General features: G+C 42.1%; 1 pseudogene; it reads left to right on the plus strand.

Moving 5' to 3' along the window:
- The first annotated feature begins 573 nt into the window (after window positions 1–573).
- On the plus strand, window positions 574–978 carry LOC103737813 (annotated as a pseudogene).
- The last annotated feature ends 17,357 nt before the right edge of the window (window positions 979–18,335 follow it).

An 18,335-nucleotide genomic window follows, 5' to 3' on the forward strand; every position in this document is an offset into this window, starting at 1 on the left:
ACCGTGGAGGAGTTCTGCTTGCTGGCTCACTCTGGCTTGCATGAAGCATTTCACATTTTAAAAAATTCAAAACCATTTAAAAAATAAGCAGTGGGTCAGCCCAAGACGAAGTTTATTTCCTATCTACCACCAGATGACTGGTTCTGCTGGCTTTTCACAGCTCAGGGTCACCTGCCTTAGGATGGCACCAGCCACAGTCAGCTGGGCCTCCTGTATCATCAGCAGTCCAGAGAATGCCCCACAGACAGGCCAACAGGCTAACCTGATGGAAGGAAATCTTCATTCGCAGTTCCCCCTCCCCAGGTGACTCTGGGTAGTGTCACCTTGGCAATATAAACTAAGGAAGATGCTTTCCTGGGATTCACTGACTTAAAAGATGGGAAGTACTGGTCGGGGGTGAGCATGGAAGCTGGAGGCCCACCATGACAGTGAGAAAAAGTGAGGAGACCTGCTGATGGGGGGACCTTGGACTTTGGTGGTGAGTTTCTCCTGGTGGCTGTCAGACCAGAGCAACAGGTCCAAGCCAGAGCTCTGATGCCTGGAACTCATGGTAGGGCTGGTCCTATCTGCACCATGAGACTGCTGAAGGCCCAGGTGTCCAGAAAAGTGTTCATTCAGTGAGACTTCCTCAATGACACACACTCTCAGTTCCAGACCAAGTTCCCCTCAGAGCTGGAGAACAGGATTGATAGGCAGCAGTTTCAAGAAACAGTTTGGATTATAAATAACCTTTATTTAGAAACAGAGGATTTGGGGGTCAGCAGTTATATCTTGAGGACTGTTTGGCTTGTTTAACAGCATATACCATCTTCTTGTATGTGGAAACATGATGAGAAGACTCTGAAGAAAGTCTCCTGGTATATTCAAGAACAGAATAAGAAGATAAATACTCCTAAAAGCCTCCTCCTGACAGACCCCATTGACAGAGTGTTTGAATGTACCATCTATGAATGTAGAGGTGCAAACAGTGTAACATAATAATAGAATTAAAACTCCATTTGAGCTGGGACTCTGGTCTATCCAGAGGCTGGCAACAGTGTCCCCACCTCTTCTCCAGAATGGCCACTGCCTGAGCCACAGCATCATGTACTACACGGACTAACTTTCTAAAATTCCCCACTTTGCATCCACTTTGTGTTTCCACATTTTGTAGAGCTCTAATCTGAGTAAACACAATGAAGCCTTTCACATTTTTAAAAATTCAAAGCCATTTAAAAAATAAGCACTTGGTCAGCCCAAGACGAAGTTTATTTCTTATCTGCCACCCGATGACTGGCTCTCTTCAATCCTTGGGCCGCTTTCCAGGATGGCTTTAGACTTCTCTAGGTCATATCTTGTTTCTTATCCCTCCAATTAGTCACAGGCTTAGCTCCAGGTGGGGCGTGTGTTTCATCAGTGCATTTGCCAACGTGTCTTCCAGATTACCAAGAGTTTTGTCATGATTCACGTCTTAACATTTATTTTTGCTGTTAAGTTCTCAAACTGAAGCTCATTAAAAAAGCAATGCCTAATATTGTTTTATTATTGCAGTTCCTAATTAAAGCAGTGTTTGATACCAAATATCTACAGCCTAATTTCTAGCAGTTGAGTTCTGGTTAATGCCATTGAATTTGCTCTCACGCGACTCCTGGTCCTTCTGCTGATTCGTGCTAATGTCATAAATGATATCTGGACACGTCGTTTACCTATCCACACAGATTTGTAATTTTTAAATTGCACGTATGTATTTATTATGTGTGCTTGTGTGTAAATGCAAGTGAAGATGTCATGGTGAAAACAGCTTCACGGAGTCAGATTTTTCTTTGTCCTTTTATGTGGGTTCAGGAGTGTTCTAGTTACTTTCTATTGCTGTGGTAAAAACACTGACCAAAACCAACTTGGGAAGGAAAAGGTTTATTTCATCTTACATCTCCCAAGTCACAGCTCATCACTGAGGGAAGTCAGAGCAGGAACCTGGAGACAGGAACTGAAACACAGGCCGTGGAGGAACTCTGCCTACTTGTTTGCTTCCTGGACCATGCTCAATCTGCTGTTGTACACAATACAGGATCACCTGCTCAGGAGTGGCACCACCCACATAAAGGGGATGCTGAGTGACTAGGGGAATTTTAGAAGGACCAAGAGGTAGATGAGAGCAAAGTTCAACAATCAAGAAGAAGGCCTGCATACACGGCCACGGGCCAGTCCAATGGAGGAAATTCCTCAGCTGAGGTTCCGTCTACCTGTGTGTTAAGTTGACAACTGAAGCTGTCCAGCACAAGGAGGTTCAACTCAGGTCAGGAGACTTGTGCAGCAAGCACCTCCACCCACTGAGCCATCATGCTGGCCCCAGTAATTATTTCTTTACTTAGTTGTCTTTTAAATTAGCTAAGGAAAAACAGTTCTCAATAAAACATACGTTAATGTTGTTTTTATACTTATTTACTAAATTAATTTCCTAGTTGCTGTGATGGATACTGAAAAAAGCAGTTTAAGGAGAAAATGGTTTCCTTTGGCTGACAGTTTGAAGGTATAATCCATCCTGCTGGGGAAGGCGTGTTGGCAGGAACAGCGGGCAGCTGGTCACATTGTAACCACAGCAAGGAAGCAAGGAAGAACGAAGGCTAGTTGTCAGCTAGCCTTCTCTTTTTCATTCAGTCTCAGATTCAGATTCATGGAATAGACATCCACACATAGGGTGGCTCTCCCTACCTTAACTACTGAGTAAGCAAATACATATAAGCTTCTAGATGCTCAGAAATAAGTCAGAACCTTTCTAAGGTCTGTGGATCTCGTGACCCAGCCTTTCTTTTTAAGCTCATAGTTACTTTGACCCTCAATTATCACCCAGGACCTCAAGTGGTAGTAAAGTTAAAGCACCTGCCTATAATGGCTCTTAACAAATGCCCCTGGGGCTCTCAAAGGCTCAGGAACATTGTAAAAGAGGGGCAGAAAAGCTATAAATGTCAGAAGATAAGGAGAAAGGCTATAAACTGCCACCTCTGGGCTCGTTACAGCCATTATAATTATGAGCTCACAGCACCTATGGTTTGCTTCAGTGAGTCTACAGAAGACTGACCCTGTCAACAGTCGGATGAGTCTGGGAGGGGATGAACTACTGCCTACTGAAACTTTCTGGGGGAGAATTGTCTTCAGTTGAGCGCCTCCTGGTGAGCCCAGAGAGCTCCAAGGGATGGGTCCAAACTGCACAGGTACATGGCTGGTGACAAAAAAAAAAAAAAGGCTGTGAGTTGTGGCATTGAGTGTGGCAAAGGGATTTGTTTAGAGGAGGGGTTTGCAAGCATGGGAGGCGGGAGTATTTAAGATTCTGGTTCTCTGCCTGCTAAGCTAGCTGGGCACCTGGTAAGGGGGAGCAATTAGAATGCATTTCATAGATGTATGAACATATCAAAGAACAAATTTAATTAACAATTTTGTAAACTCACAAATGCCCTAGGAAAGAAGGCTTTGTGACTTGGATCATTTCTTAAGTCAAAAGTGGACACTTTTGAAGATAGGAAATTCCAATGAACCATGGGACCAATCAGATGACAGCTCCTGGGAAGTGGGAGTGGAACTTCCAGAGAACTCCAACGCTTGTGTTATCCCCTGGCCACCAGACTGAGGGTGGCAAGAGCTGCTTTTTAAACCAGATTACTAAGAACTGAACAGCAGAGGATGGGACTAAAGCAAGTTACAATGCCCTAAATCAGCCTTGAATAATTACTTCCAAACCTTTGCTGATTTCCAGAGTTCTGAAAGATTACGACAGTTTTGGCCAGCTCTTTTCATTACTTTCATGATGAGACTTTTCGGGTGTCCCTGCTCTGTATTTTCACTGATGTGTTTACCTTTGTTTTGCTATGTGAATTATCTTAATTATGTTTTAAACCTGACTGTAGAGCTGTGCTAGAGGAGTTTGGCTTGGCTCTGCGTTCCCTATTCACCTCTTGGTCCTCAGTTTTCATGCCCTGTTACATGGCTCCAAAAATAAGTAGCAGCAAAATGTGTGCTCTAATGGCTTTCAAATGAGTGCATGTACTCGCACAATAGAAGCTGCTCACAGAGCGGAACTCCAAGTGTGGTTACATCAAGAAACATAGCCATTGTAGGCTTGTTAGAAATCAGAGTGCTCAGGCTCAAACCTGATGTACTAAATCAAAGACCATGTGAAGGGCCAAGATAGCGTATTAAACAAACAATCTAAGTGATTCTTAGATCATTCAAGTTACATAAGAGCTGGAGGAAAGAGTATATTCTGTGTTGGTTAAATATTCTCATCTTCTGAATAGCCCTTTGTTCTCTGCCTCCACCAAATTCATTGATCTCAGGTGAGCTACTTTATCTCAAGTTCAGGTTTTACATTTTAGCCTGTCACATGATGGAGTCAATATGCAATCAGAGCTCAAGGGAGAGGTTAAGTTTATTATTATTACCATTTTATGACATTTAGGTCACCATACCTAGAAACAGCTTCCTTCTTCAATGACTTAAAAGGGAAAATATAACCCTCGAATTTTATTATAACATTAAATAGATTTCATCTTTCACTGTAGAGCTTTAACCCACCTAGAAATCTTTTTTATACTGTTTCATAAGTGCACATATACTTTTTTCTTCAAAGTCTTAGCTGTTTGTCTAAATATCATTTCTCATGCATTGGAAGTTCGAGCATTTTTGGATTAGTGTTTTATTTTACTCTGTGTTCTGTTTTGCTTATCAATTATCTCTGCTGATTCTAGAGTCATACTGTTCTGATTAGGGTAGCTCTAACTTTCCCTTAAACATCTGGAGTATAAGCTCCCTATCATGTCTTTTCCAAAATATTCTCAGAAGTCATCAGTTTATTTTTTCATATATAATTTATAATCAATTTTCCCACTTTCAAAAGTAAGGCCAGAATGTGTAAACAGCCCATTTGGATTCTGACTAGAGTCGCATTGTATTGGAGGAGATTTTATGATGCTGAGTCGTCTCACTCAAGGATGTGACGTCTCCATCTGCGCAAATCTTGTTTTATGACTTCAGTAAAATATTAATGTTGAAATATGTATTCTAGACTTATGACCTCCCTCAACAAATATATTTTCATTGGTGCGTGGTTTTAGTAGCTGTCACGCATAGACTCCTTCACCATTTCATTCCTGAGGTGGCTGTTCATGAATAGAGGAAAGATGTTGAGTTTTTTCAAATATTTATAAAGTAAAACATTACTGTGATTTAAAAAACAGTTCTGAAAGTTTTTCTTTTAGTTATATCTTCTGAATTTTCTAAGGGTAAAATCATATTATCTGCAGAGGTGTATCACTGTTTCCAGTAAATAAAGAGGCTTGATTCTGGTGTGTGTGTGTCAGCTGAAGCCTTCCAGCAAGGTTGGGCTGGTAGGAAACAGGGCTTCTTGTGCAAATACTTCTGGGATTCTACAGTTTGATACATAGCCTCTGGTACCATTTAAACTTTTTCTTTTTCGTTTATAACAATATCTGAAAAGAATTTTTCTGTTATTTAAAATCTCTAATCAAGGGGCTGGAGAGAGGATGCATTGGTTACGAATGCTTACAGCCCTTGCACAGGATGCGGGTTCAGTTCCCATCACCCACATTGGATGATGCACAATCTCCTGTAACTCTGGTTCCAGTGGATTCCACAACCTCTTCTGGCCTCTGCAGGCACCTGCATGCAAAAGGTAGACACGCACACATATACACATGACAGAAAAAGAATAATAAATTTAAAAAATATTTAGCCTATAATTTCTTTTCCATCTCAGTAGTTTTTCTGTATCTGCTGTCATTATTCTTTACCCAAACTATTTATTAATACAGTTAATTATATTGTTATTTTATCTAAAGTTGAGCCATTCCAACAGGCATGAAAGAAAACTTTTAGGCAGGAGAAAATATCATAACTAAAATTCAATAATAAATGATAATTCATAAAATGATAAACATAATGCATAGAAATCATATACTGTGGGAGATCGGGAGATGGTTCAGTGGTAACATAAAAAGAACTAATAACATGAAATGTTAGAGGATTTAGGAAAAATGACATACTAACAGGTCTGCGGTATATGAATTTGTATAACCTTTTAAAATATAATTTTCAAGTATACACTGTACAAGCATGGTAACCTGAATTCAGACCCTCAGCATCCATGTGGAAACCAAGCACGGTGGTATACATCTTCAAGGAGCACCCTAGAATTGTTGGTCAGCTAGTGAGCTTCAGGTTCAGGGGAGAACCTGTCTCAAAAAATAAGGTACAGAGATGACTCAGCAGTTAAGACCACATGCTGTTTTTGCAGAGGACCCAGGTTTTGTTCCCAGAACCCACACTGCAGCTTACAACTGTCTCCATAATTCCAGTTCCAGGGGATCCAATGCCCTTTTCTGTCCTCTATTGGGACCAGGTGCACATATATACATGCAGGCAAAACACTCATACACATAATTTAAAAAAAAAAAAAACTCTGGAAATATAAGGTGGAAATTGACTGAGAAAGACCTTGACATTGACCTGTGGCCTCGACATGCGTGCATGCACACGTGCACATATATCCACATGTACATATGCACACAGCCAAACACATTCACACATATACACCACACCACTAAAGAAATTGTATGCTGTATAAATTAAATGTTACACAGAAACATAATATAATTTGATCTCTACTTAATAATTTAAAAAGAAAAAATGGCCAAAGGGCATAACTAGGCAAAACTGAAGAAAATACAGTTGGCTAATGAATATGTTCTATCTAACTCACTCTTTGAAGGATCTAAATTAAGATGAGGCACAGTTTTGCTTTTCTAAATGGCAACATTAAAAAGAACTAATAACATGAAATGTTAGAGGATGTAGAAAAATGACGTAATAATAGGTCTGCGGTATATGAATTCGTATAACCTTTTAAAATATAATTTGATTTTGTATATTACAAATTTTAGTATGCATATGTGATCATCTGGAAACTCACTGCTAGGAATCCAGATGTAAACCATTGGGTAAATATGTCAGGGTTTTCAGTTACTTTGTAGAAGGAACAAACGGGAAATTGCTTAACATGGATAGCAGTCTTGGTAACTGTGATGGTCGGTTCTAATTGTCAGCTCAACACAACACAACATGGATCCACTTGGGGAAGAGTGTCTGTGAGGAGCTGAGCTTACCTTGTGGGTGTGTCTGTAGGAAATTCTCTTGATTACAGTCATTGATGTGGGAAGACCCAGTCCAAAGTGGGTGGAGCCATTCCCTGGTTTGGGGTCCAGGACTGTATTAAAAACAGAGAAAGGTAGCTGGGTGCAAGTAAGCGTTCACGCATTCATTCTTGCTCATGATTGTGGATGTGACTGACTAGCTGCACCACGTTCTGTCACCTTGATTTCCCTACAGTGATGGCCTGTAACCTGCAATTGTGAGCTAAAGTAAACTTTCTCCCTAAGCTGGTTTTGTCAGGATGAGTCGTCACAGCAACAGAAATGAAACCAAGACAGGAAGTAAACGTCAGCGTGCCAGCACAGGGCCATGGATACCATGAGCAATTAACAAGAAAGAGAAGGTCTAAGTGTAGGAGAGTGTAAAGCTCTGTTCGTAGACATGCAGGTGTGTCTTTGCTTGTTTGTCTACATTCTGACTCTAGAGACATTTTTACATAAACATCGGAAATTGGGATCAGACCAAATTATTACTTACAAGTAACAATGGCTACTTTGGTTCTTTTTTTTTTACTTGACAAAAAAATACTTAAATTGTGTTGCCATGGTATTCTGAGACATCTGGAGACATAAGCTCGCTCCTAGTGACGCATAAGAACTGTGGGCTTTTCATGCTCGCCAAGCCCGGCATTGTACCATTTGTCCTGTGTCCAAACACTGAGGCTGCTGTGTTCCAGATCCTTTGTGACATCTGCTTTGGGATGAAGAATCACTGTCACCTCCAAGCATGAGCTATGGAGAAGGCTCTTTTCTTTGACAAATCTATTCCAAAGTGGGATCGGGTTGGCAAGATCAGCTCCCTGGAACTTGGAAACTCCTGGGATACAGCTGCTGTGAGCTGTGGCTCCAAGTTTGTAGTCTGCCTTGGCAAAGAGGAGAGGAACTCACGAAGCTAGAGAGTGCCCCAGACACACTAAAGGTCTAAGAAGTGCTGAGAAGCCAGCACACACAGACAGTGTCTAGCAGAGACTATCTTCAAATACACAGTGACCATCTCTGAAGGTGGAATAAGAGGTAGGCTGTGGGTGGAACTCTGCTGTGGGCTCTAAAGATCACACCATGTGTGCATATAAATATGTATATGGAGTGTTAATATACATGTAGTGTGTATGTTCTGCATGTGTATCTGTAATGGAGTTATCCTCACTCATCTGTGCTTTTATTAGTTTCATATACAAAGCTAAAATAATGAAAATGAACTAATTTAGATATTTTTAATTCTACAATTTTTTATTCTACTTGAACATACTAAAACATGCTAAAATGTGGTATGAAAGCTTCTCACGATATTTCCCTTATAATCACATACAGGTCACTGAGGAGACCATCTTGGTTCTAGATCAAACTGACTTGCTCCTCTTCCTGCTCTTCTGTGGGCTTCTTTTCACATAGCTCCTTCTTTTGGAGCTCTTTCCTTCTTACATCTGTAAGCTGGCTGTAATATTGTCTATGAATGAGAGACCATCTTCTCTTTACTGATCTCCTCTACTGAACTCTTTGTTTTGTTCGGTTTTATTTTGTTTTGTTTGAGACTAGACAGGTTCTCCCTATGGCCCCAGCTGGCATAGAACTCACTATGTAGATCAGGCTGGCCTCAGTCTCACAGAGATCTGCCTGCCTCTACCTCCCAAGTACTGGAACTAAAAGCATGTGGCATCATACCCAGCCCCCTGTTGAACGCTTGAGCTTCCCACTACTGAATCACACTCTCCCCATCCCAAGAAGAACCAACTGTGTTTCCTACAATATACTGATGTCTCAGTATTTGCTGTGACCTACCTCCTTGAGGTCACCTTGCCCACTCTGTATTTCAAATTCCCTTAATGGTCCCCATTCATGTCCCCCTGTTGGATCTATACCTGCATTATAGCCCCTTCTAGATATAGTGGTTTTCAGACCAAAAACTTCCAGGTCCACAATTCATTTATTTTTGTACTGGTTGAATCATTTTAAGATGTCTAACGTGTTGGTGTGCATTCAATATCTGTAAACTGAACTCAGCAGCTGGTAGGACAGAGCAATGCTGTGTCATGTTCTTTTCTTTTCTTTTATTTATTATTTCTATTTTATGTGTATGAGTGTATTGCCTGCATGTATGTGAATGCACCCGTGTCATGCAATGCCCGAGGAGATCAGAAGAGGGCTTCAGATTCCCCTGGAACTGGAGTTAAGGATGGCTCATCACCTCCATGTGGGTGCTGGGAATCGAGCCTGGGTCCTCTGCAAGAGCAGTCAGTGCTCTTAACTGCTGAGCCATCTCTCCAGCCCCTGTGTTATGGTCTTACAGGGACATCGTTCAGTGGCCTAAAGCCCTCCTCCTGACCATACCAAGACTTTTAAAAAAATAATATTTTTATTGATTACTTGAGAATTCATACAATGTATTTTAATCATATTCAGAACCCCTCCCCTACCTTTTGTCAAATACATCCCCACTTTCCTGCCCCCCCACTTAAATGTCCTCTATTGCTTTTTCTTTTTTAAAAATATTTTATTTATTATTTTTATTTTATGTGTATGTGTGTATTGCCTGCATATATGTAAGTGCACGTGTGTTATGCAATGCCCATGGAGGACAGAAGAGGCTGTTGGATCCCCTAGAACTGGAGTTTTGGACAGTTGTTAGCTGCCATGTGGGTGCTGGGATTCAAACTCGGGTCTTTTGCAAGAACAGCTAGTGCTCTTAATTGCTGAGCCATCTCTCCAACCCTCTTTGCTTTTTCTTAAGCTCTAATGGAGTCTTATCTATGTTGCCCAAATACTCTTGGCTTTAGGTCTATCCCCTAGAGTGTGTCAGCCTAACCAACATCATACCCTTAATGAAAACAGACTCTCCTCCCAACCCCAGCAGCTGTCAACTGCCAATAGTTCCTCAGAGAAGGGTGGGGCTTTAAGCCCATCTCCACACCTCCATGCTGGGAGTTTGTCTGGTTTGAACTTACACAGGCCTCGTGCATGCTGTTTTAAGCATTATGGGTTCATATGTACCACTGCCCTGTCCTGTCGGGAAAACAGTTTCTTTACATTCATCTGCCACATCTGGCTCTTACATTCTTTCCACCACCTCTTCCACAGCGATTCTAGAGCTTTGGAAGGAGAGGGTGTCATATAGGGCAGCATTACCAAGCCAACATTACAATTATACCTGAATAAACAAAAAGCCTAACTGAACTTTATAAGATTGGGCCCAAACTCAGAAGGTACCCCTTCCTCCAGATGTCTCCTGGAACTACTACTGAGTCAGTCCTCACCCATAATTTTATTCAAAACTGATTTTCAGCATGAATTTGGGAATTACACAAGCTTGGGCCAACCTCATTATCTTAGTTACTTTTCTGTTGCTGTGATAGAAACACTGACCAAAGCAACTTATAGAAGGAAGAGTTTATTTAGTTTACAGCTCCAAAGGGACAAGAGTCATTTCGTCTTCGTGGGGAGGCATGGTGGCAGAGGTGGCTGGAGGAGGGCTGGAAATGTCCAAATACTTGGAGTCTATGGGGGACTCTTTCTCATTCAACCACCACACTTAACAGATAATCTTGCTCTTTCATCCCTAGGCCTAAAACATCTCATACATACAATGTCAAGCATTCTTCACAACCTTCATTGTTTTCAATGAAGATATGAACATAATGTGCTTCCTTTCAGTGCTTTGATTTGCTAATTCTCAAGCATACTCACATCCATTCACTATCCTGGGTGGAGAGTGAATTGTGTTTCTGAGGGATCAAGGTCAGGTGCCTTGATAGCAAGAGCACATGGCTCAGTGTGTTTGTTTGCAATAGCTCTTTGGTTTAAAAGGCACCATACAGATATTGTCCATTTTGTAAAAGTCATTCCTACAATGTAGGTTCCCATTTAGGGCTGAGGACTCTGCAGTCTCTTATTCTCTGTGTGTTGACCAGTTTTGCGTCTCTGCTGAAAGAGGAAGCCTCTCTGGTGAGAGTTGAGAGATGCACTAATCTGTGGGTAGAATTCATTGAGTGTCCAAGATGCTCTGCAGAGAAAACACCATAAACCTGCCCATTTGTCTGGCACCCTGCACAGCTCCAAACAGGGAGGCCTCTTAAAAACCTGACTAGATAAAAGGCATGCAGGCGACTTAAACACTATCTGAGTCACTGTTGGGTTATATCACTGAGTAAATTTTCATCACCAACCTAAGATTCTGTCTTATTTCCTTCACCATTTTGATTACAAGATTGAGTGTCTTATTGTACGTCACCTTTGATGCCAACTGCTAAATGCCGCTGCAATTCTATTGAGCACAAAAAAATAAAGGTGAACATTGTTCTGTTATTCATCCCACACTTGACACAAGGCATAACATCATAGGAGACAAGAGAAATAAGGATCCACGCCACGAAGAATCTGTGGCCTGGGAAACGAGAACAATCTGTTGATGTGGTTTGTGCCAGGGCACTGAAGGGAAGAATTTCCCCAGGACAGAGTTTGTGAAAGAAGAGGAGTATAATGCTCTGTTTTAGTCCTTCTGGGATAGGAGCATTAGAGCGGAAACAAGAAAGGCCGAAAATCCACCTCTCTGGCATGGAGTGAGAGGCAGAAAATGACTACAACCATGTTCGAGTGGATTAAGGCACAAAGGAAAAGTGCTGTTTGCTTACAAGTCCTTACAAGCGTCTACATTTAGGGAGAAGAAAACATGATCCACTCCCATGAATTCAATGACTTATGCACTGAGGGTGGTATGAGGAATGAAGCCTCACAACTCCTGGGGGAAGTCTCTTGCCCACCATGATGGACGTGCAGAAATAGGCATTGCTGAGGCTTATCCTTGGAGCTATTTTTTAAGGCATTATACATTTTTTTAAAAAAAGACGTTTCAAGCTCGAATTTCAAAATGTTCTGGAAACATCCTTATTTTGTATTTCACAGCTCAGAGCAGTGAATCCTCATATTGTGTTCCACAGTCCAGCCTCTTTCAATGACTGGGGGCTTGTCTTCTGGGACAGACACTGTTTTGGTGGCCTATCCAGAAGCATTTTCTTGGGCCATGCCCCCAGATGCATGAGCCTCAGAAGCTATGTCCTAGTATAGCTGTGATAAAACACTCAGACCAAATGCAATTTACAGGAGGAAAGGGTTTATTTGTCTTACAGTTGCAAATTGCAGCCATATTACAGGGACGTCAAGGCAGGAGCTCAAGGCATCATACCCATCATCAAGAGCAAGGAGAAACAACTGCACTGTTGCTCCCTGACTGCTTACTGTTCTAGAACTCAGCTAGCTTTTTTCACTCTTAGACAGTACATCGCCCAGTCAATGAAGTGGAGTTTCCCACATTCAAGGTGGGTTGTCCCACCTCAATGAAGAATTGAGCCAATCCCCCACAGGCATGCCCACAGACTCACCTTACCTAAATAATTATTTATTTAGATTCCCTCTTCCCAGCTGATGCTGGGTTAAGTCAAGTTGACAGCTAAGTCACCAGCCACTGTGATAGTTGGATTGTATCTCTGTGACAGAATACATAAGGAAACTTACAAAGAGATAAGGTTAATTTTGACTTACAGATTCAGTAGTTTCAGTCCACGGTCCTTGCTCTGTGCCAGTGGTGGACCATCTGGGCATGGGTGAGAAGTAGAGCAAAACTGCCCACCCTATGGCCAGGGAAAGAGAAGAAGGAAGGAGGGATCAAGGTCCCACCGTCTCTCTCGAGGGCACCCCATGATGATGTGAGGACATCCCACCATTCCCTGTCCCATCACCACCCAATAGCCCCATTCTAGAGACCAAAACCTTAATACATGGGCCTTAGGGTACATTCCAAATACAAATTGTATTATGAGCTAGCAACCCACTTTCCTGTACACAAGCAATTTCTAGGGTACCCACTGCTCAGAACCTGTGCTCCAAGAACTTATGAACAGAAACTCACTGTCTCACAGGTCTGTGGCTGAGATGAAGGTATTGGAAGGGTTGATTTCTCCTCAGGGCCTCTCTCCTTGACATGTAGATGGTCATCTTCTGCCGTGTCCTCACATGGATGCCTCTGTGCAAGTGTCTTTGTCTTAATCTTTTTTAATTAGGACATCAGTCATGTCAGATCAGTGCCCATCTGCAGAGTCTTGTTTCAATTGTAATGACATTGTTAAAGACCCTAGTTCCTCTTCAAGCCCTTAAGATAAATTAGGGGTACCTCTAAAGGTAGGAATAGGTAGGCATAGGAAAAAACAAGAGGAAAACTGCTTAATGACACATGGATGATATAATCTCAGAGCTGGTTAGAGCAGGACTCCGTGTGGTTATTCAAACAGTAATGACACAGGACAACCCAAAATCATTTGGAACAAGCATGGCTGACCAAGATGGCGACTATCTGCCCTGGTTAGTCTTGTTGTCAACTTGGCACACCTGGGAAGAGGACGCCTCAACTGAAATGTCCTCCATTAGCCTGGCCTGCGAGCATGTCTGTGGAGGCATTTTCATGATTACTAATTGATATAAGAGGACCCAGGCCACTGTGGGCAGTGCCATCCCTGGGCATGTGTCCATGGGTTGTATAAGAAAGGTAGCTGAGAATGAGCCTTGGAGTAAGCTAGAAAGAAAGTCAGTAAGCAGCTTGTATTCATGGTTCATGCCTCCAGGTTCATGATTTGAGATCCTACCCTGATGTTGCTCACTGATGGAGTTTGACCTTGGAGCTGTAAGCCATATAACCTTTTCCTCTCCATGCTGCTTTTGGTCATGGTGCTCATCAAAGCAATGGAAAGTAAACTAGGAAATGGTCATTTTCTTCAGTATGATGGACTCTCCCTGCCTCTCCTACCACTGCATCTGACAGCATGCTGCATCCACAACCCCATACCAGGACACAAAATGGGGATAAACCCTATTCTGGATGAGTCCTGACTAATCCCACAAATTTCCCACCTTTTACTCACCTCAACTCATGAATAATCCTCCCCACCATTAAAGCTTGTCAGCAAGATGCACTAACCAAACTCCCAAGGTGAAAGCCATTGAGTGCGTACTTTTGCTATATAATAAACATCCTCAAATTCAAAAAAAGACCCTTTTCCAAATATATAGTCATTCCCCAAGGCATTGAGTATTATTCCTTTGGCACAGAAATGTGAAAAGAACATACTTTAGCCTACCACAGACACACACATACACAGTTTAGAGAAAATGTTCTAAAGCTATCTGGGATCTAGCCATTAATAACCTCCTGGCAGCTTCCCTGTCCCAGGGAGGAGCATGATGTGGACTGGGAACCCCTTCTGAGGTCAGAAGCCTTCCTCCAAGGCTGCACGCCAAAGTCATTCAAGGTATGAGTCACTGTTGACAAAGGACTTGGGCTGTCTGCTCAGATCTAGAGACAGACATGCTAGGAACCAGAGGTGGCCTGTGACATTCCCTACCACCCTTAGCTGTGAGTGAGCTGAGCATGAATAGGAAGGAGAAGCCCATGTAGAGCCAGGAGATTTTTCCCTCAGTCTCAATGGCTTGTCAATGATTCTGGACACTGGGAAGTTAGTATGCAAGCTTCATTGCTCTGTATGTGGGGTTAGCTGAGGAATGAGCAATGATCATCCCCCATGTCCCCATCCTGATCCCTAGCACCTGTTAGTGTTACTGTACACTGCAAAAGGGACTTTGCAGATGGGATTGCATGGAGATTTTAGGATGATAGAATGATGCTATGAGATGTGGTCTTACATAGCCTGTCCTAATTACTTTCTACTGTGATTAAACACTGGCCAAAAACAACTTGGGGAGAAAAGAGTTTATTGCATCTTACACTTCCATGTGACAGTTCATCCTTGAGGGAAGTCAGGAAGAAACCTGAGGCAGGAACTCAATTACAGACTGCACAAAACACTGCTTACTAGCTTGCTCCTGTAACCTGTGCAGGCCTGCTTTCTTATACAGCCCAGGACACACCTGCCAAGGGTTGGCACTGGCCACAGTGGTCTGGCCCTTCCCACATCATTCAACAATCAAGAAAATATGTCACAGACATACCCACAGCCAGTCCATGGAGGAAATTGCCCAATTGAGTTTCCCTCTTCTCAGGTGTGTCAAACTGGCAACTAAACCATCCAGCAAAGTATATTAATTTGTAACAGATAGATTATATCATAGTACAAATATAAAATAGCATTCCTCAAGCTGGAGCTAAGTTGGCAAGAAATGGGTACATGAGAAGATGGCATCTCTTTTGACCTCAGTTGCTTTTCTTTCGGGATTTCTGTCACCTGGAAACTTTATGAAAGACCTCCAAATATCAGGTTGTAAGGAGAGAAGCTCATGCTGTAAGACCCTAGTCCACACTTGTACTCTAGAGGTAATTTTCTCTCAGTAAAAGCCCAGTAAGTAAATATTTTACGTTTTGTGGATGCTATGTGGTCTCTGTCACAGATAGTCAACAGGTCCCTGCATAGACACTCTACACAAATGGATGTGGCTATTTGCCAATAAAAATTCATTTACAGGGACTGGAGAGATGGCTCAGTGGTTAAAAGCACTGGTTGTTCTTTCCGAGGGACCCAGATTTGGATCCCAGAACCCACATGGCAGCTAACAACTGTCCATAACTCCAGTTTCAGGATAATCTGACACTGACACCCTTTTCTAACCTCCATGGGCATTACATGACACAGGTGCACTTACATACATTCAGGCAATGCACTCATACACATTAAAAATGTTCATTTACAAAACACATGGCAGCTTGCTATGACCCATGGAACATGTAGCTAACTAATCCAAAGCCTGACCAATGTCAGGCATGGTACTCCCAATATACATGCTCTTGTATGAATTTGGTAGCTTTTTAAAAATACAGCCTGAAGAATCATCATTCCAAGGTATAAGTCTTCAAGCTCCATAGCTTGAAAATAGGGGTGTACCGGGGATTTCAGAGCACCGCCCTTAGCAGAACCTCGTCCCACCCCAAAGAACCCCACCCTGCATGGGTTTTCTGCTTGCCTTTTCATAGTTCTGCATTGACTAATCTTGACTGTGAGCTTGACGCATCTGGGAAGAGGGAACCTCAACTGAGGAATTTCCCATATCAGATTAGTCTGTGGGCATATCTGTGAGGAATTATATTAATTAATTATTGATGTTGGAGGGCCAGGCCCACTGTGGCTAATAATATCCTGGGCAGTTGGTCCTTGGCTGTATAAAAAAGTGGAGCAGGAAACCAGAGAACAAGCCAGTAAGCGACATTTGCCATTGTCTCTGCTTCAAACTCCTGCCTTGAGCTCCTGCCTTGACTTTCCCTGAGGATGAACTATAGCCTGGAAGGTGAAATAAACCCTTTCCTCCACCAAATTGATTTTGGTCATGGTATTTGTTACAGAAACAGAATACAAGCTAGAAAACCTCCTTATCCTTCATTATATCTCTTCAAAAGTACAATTTCCGCATTTTAAGATCTCCTTTCCACATGAACAGAGCAAAGGAAATGAACTTCCTTTCCTTTCATAATTAGTCCATGGGCAAATAATTAATGTTTTCTGCACTTGTTTGTCATTGAAATTAGTTGGTTGTATACTTAGATGAACATTCATTGCTTAGTAAAATATTGGTAATTTTTTTTCCACCCAAATGTTCATTATCAATATTTGTGTTGCATAAAAAAAAAAATCACAGTTGGCTTCCCTGAGCTGCACAGCCATAGGCTTCCTGATACCAGCTTCTTCCCTGGGTAAGTCCAGGGATGCTCACCACGCCTTGATTCCCCCAGCCTCATTCACCCTCCTAGCTCCCCCCACCCCATCTCTCCTCCTAGCCTGGGTACTGGCCTATTTCTTGGAACCCCAGACCTCTTGGCCTAGAATCCCCACTGCTTCCTGATCCTTTGCATCCAGAACAACCCAGGTACTCCCAGTAGTCCCCTGGAGCCCTCAGGGCCTCTTCCTGCCCCCACCTCCCTTTACATCCCTGGATGGCAGAGCCACCAGCTTCCTGAGACCAACCTCTTTCCTGGGCCCTGCTCCCAGGTCAGCCCAGCTGGCAAATTACTGAGGGCAGCACCTTTCCTGGAGGGATCAGACTTAGGAGAAAGCCTGAGAGCATCTGATCCTCATCTGACTTGGGCCTCTGTGGGATCTCCTGAAGACAAAAGCAATCCAGCCACTCCAATATAAAATCAAAAGAGAGAACCGGAAGCCTAAACCAACCAGCTTTTCATGCCCAACAAGTAAATCACAAAGGCACATAAAGTTTACAAAAAAGGAGCAGACCTAAACTCAACAAAGGAAGGCTTGAGTCTCAAATAAGAATCAGAAACTGCAAAAGAATTTCACATGTGAAAGTCACAGAGAAAAAATAATAACATGAAAAAATCAAAATACTATATCCCCACCAAGTACCAATAATCCTCTAGAGGAATACAATGAGAACCCCTTAGAGATAACACAGGACAGGGAACGCAAAAGAACAATTATAAACATGATAAAAGAATTCAGTGAATTTAAAGAACACACAAACAAATCAAAGAAGTGGAAGAAGATAGGGACAAACTGCTGAATGAATTCAGAAAAGAGAAATATTGAAGAATAATCAGGCTGAAATGAAGAAGGAAGTGAAACATTCAGTTGAAATGAAGAAGGAAGTGAAACAGTAAGCAAATTAGAAGGAGAAAGCCTCACCAATAGGATGAATGAAATGGAAAACAGAGTATCAAGACTGGAAGATAAAGTGGATGAATCAGACCACTCAAGCAAAGATTATGAAAAATTTAAGAAAACACAAGAATGGAATATGCAGGAATTGTGTGACACCATAAAAAGACCAGACTTATGAATCATAGGCATACAGGAAGGAGAGAAATTTCAAGATAATGGTATGGACCAGATCTTCAACAGGACTGTAGAAGAAAATTTCCCGAAATTAAAGAAAGATATGTTCATACAAATACAAGAAGCAAATAGAACACCAAATAGACAGGACCAGAAATGAAAGTCTCCATGGAACATCACAGTAAAAACACTGAATGTACAGAACAAAGAGACAATACTGAAAGCTTCAGAAGAAAAACAAGTCACATATAAAGGAAAACCCAACAGGATTACAGCTGACTTTTCAGTGCAAACTATGAAAGCCAGAAGAGCCTGGACCAAAGTATTCCCAGTTCTAAATGACCACAGATATCAACCCAGA

Source organism: Nannospalax galili, unplaced genomic scaffold (genome assembly GCF_000622305.1).
Source record: "Nannospalax galili isolate Female #2095 unplaced genomic scaffold, S.galili_v1.0 scaffold698, whole genome shotgun sequence".
Taxonomy (NCBI): domain Eukaryota; kingdom Metazoa; phylum Chordata; class Mammalia; order Rodentia; family Spalacidae; genus Nannospalax; species Nannospalax galili.